This window comes from Gavialis gangeticus, unplaced genomic scaffold (genome assembly GCF_001723915.1).
Source record: "Gavialis gangeticus isolate Ggan-Ray unplaced genomic scaffold, GavGan_comp1, whole genome shotgun sequence".
NCBI lineage: Eukaryota > Metazoa > Chordata > Crocodylia > Gavialidae > Gavialis > Gavialis gangeticus.
Window position 1 is genome coordinate 2487481 of NW_017729009.1, and position 1751 is coordinate 2489231.

The following is a 1751-nucleotide window of genomic DNA, read 5'->3' on the forward strand; positions in this document are numbered from 1 at the left end:
CGGCGGCGCGGGCCCGGGGCTGCCGGGGGCGGGGCCGGCCGCGGACAATGTGACAGCTCGGCGCGAGTCAGCTGACTGGCAGCTGGGGAAGAGGAGCAGGCGCAGCCCGGTCCCCGCGCTCCCTCTCCCCCTGCTCGCGTGGTCTCATCTGCCCAGACTCTCCCGGGCTCTTCCTCCCGCCCCCCTCCCTCCGCCGCCTCCTCCTCCTGCGCCCGGCGTCGGTCACAAAGGCAGGCGGCGGCGGGCTCCGCGTCTCCCACTCGCTGCCCGGCCCTTTGTTCCAAGCAGAGCCACGTCCCTTTGCCCCGCTGTCCCGCTGCGGAAGGCCCGGCTGCAACTTTCCGCAACTTGCGCCGGTCCTTTCCCCCGGGAGAGCAGAGCAGCCGCGCTTAATCCAGCGGAGGATCCAAACGTGACCGGGGAGACTTGTCACTTGTGTGTGCGCGCCGGGGCACGGCTGCACAGCGCTCCCCGCGCCCGCTCGCAGCCTGCCAGCTGTTGTGTAAGCCTCCAATACCGCCCCGAAGTAAAACAGAAGCGTTGGCGCAAACGAGCCGGGAGGCGAAGGGGTGAACCGAATTGCCTGCCCGGCCGGACCCCCACCTCGGCCGCTTCCCCGCTTCCTTGCAAAGAAGAGCGCGGCTTGTTAGGGGGCTTTTTGTTTTGGTTTGGTTTTTGGTCCAGTAACAGGACTTTAAAAAAAAAAAAAACAGCCCATTTTGTAACGATTAAGGGAGATTAAGGCTTTTTGGAAAACTGTTTTTACGTTCAAACAGGCATAAAGCGCGACCCCAAGTGGCCGCTCGGAGAATAACACCAGCCCTGGAAGGAAAAAGAAAGAAGTAACGGAGACGAGGCGGAGAGCCTGAACCCGGGTCCCTGGCCCCCGCAAGAGGAACTGAAACCTGCAAGAAGGGCACCGTCTTTTTGTGCCGCTGCTCCTGGCACCTAGCACAGCAGAGCTCCCCTCCTCCGGCCCCGCTGCCCAGAGGGACCCCCGAGAGGAGGTTTTTAGCGTAAATGCTCATCTCTGAGCCAAGCCTGCTGGTCCCTGCCTTCACCTGTCTCCCTTCGACTTCCTCAGCAGTGACAGCACTGGCGTCTTTCTGCCTCTGCAGGAGCCTGCCCGTATCCGGACTCTGCTGGACCCAAGAGCTGGGCCCCGGGCGCCTTCCCCGTATTCAAATCCAAGTGTTTTTCTCCCTCTTAGGATTAAAATCCCAAACAGCAAGTGGGGGGCGGGGAGGGGGAAGCATTGCAGCTCATCCCCAGAGCCCGGTCTCGCATCTGCTACCAAATGTAAGACGTTCAAGGCAACATCCACTGTCCCCCGCCGCCGCCACCTCGTCCTGCCCGGGCAGCAGCCGCCGGGCGCGTCGGGTTAAGCGGAGCCCCGGGCTGCGCCGCAGAGCGCCAGGCAGAGCAAAGGCTGCTGAAAAGACCTCTGGCCCCGAAAGAAAAGTTCAAGAGATCCCAGGGAATCCCCCCTCCCCCGCGGGCAGAGGCAAAGCTGGGCAGAGAGTGGCCCTGAAGCGGCCCCGGTAGCGCTGCAGGCGCCTGGAGGTTTAATTTGGTGTGGCAATGAAGGAAACGCCGGGTCATTTCATTTGAATTTTCCCCATTACACGTGCAGAATATAGAAGTGGCAATCAATAGCTCCTTGGAGCCCTGACACGGCCCTTAACCCTTCGCTTCCCGCAGACGTGATGCGGAAGCTTTTACACTCCTCCAGAAGCAATCTCTGCTGTTCG

General features: G+C 61.9%; 1 long non-coding RNA gene across 1 annotated transcript in view; it reads left to right on the forward strand.

Moving 5' to 3' along the window:
- The window catches only part of LOC109292395, a 20460-nt gene that overhangs the window by 11692 nt on the left and 7017 nt on the right, over positions 1-1751 (forward strand). Inside the window, exon 3 of the long non-coding RNA XR_002096113.1 lies at positions 1273-1278. This is a non-coding gene — a long non-coding RNA (uncharacterized LOC109292395). The remainder of the gene's footprint in view (positions 1-1272; positions 1279-1751) is intronic.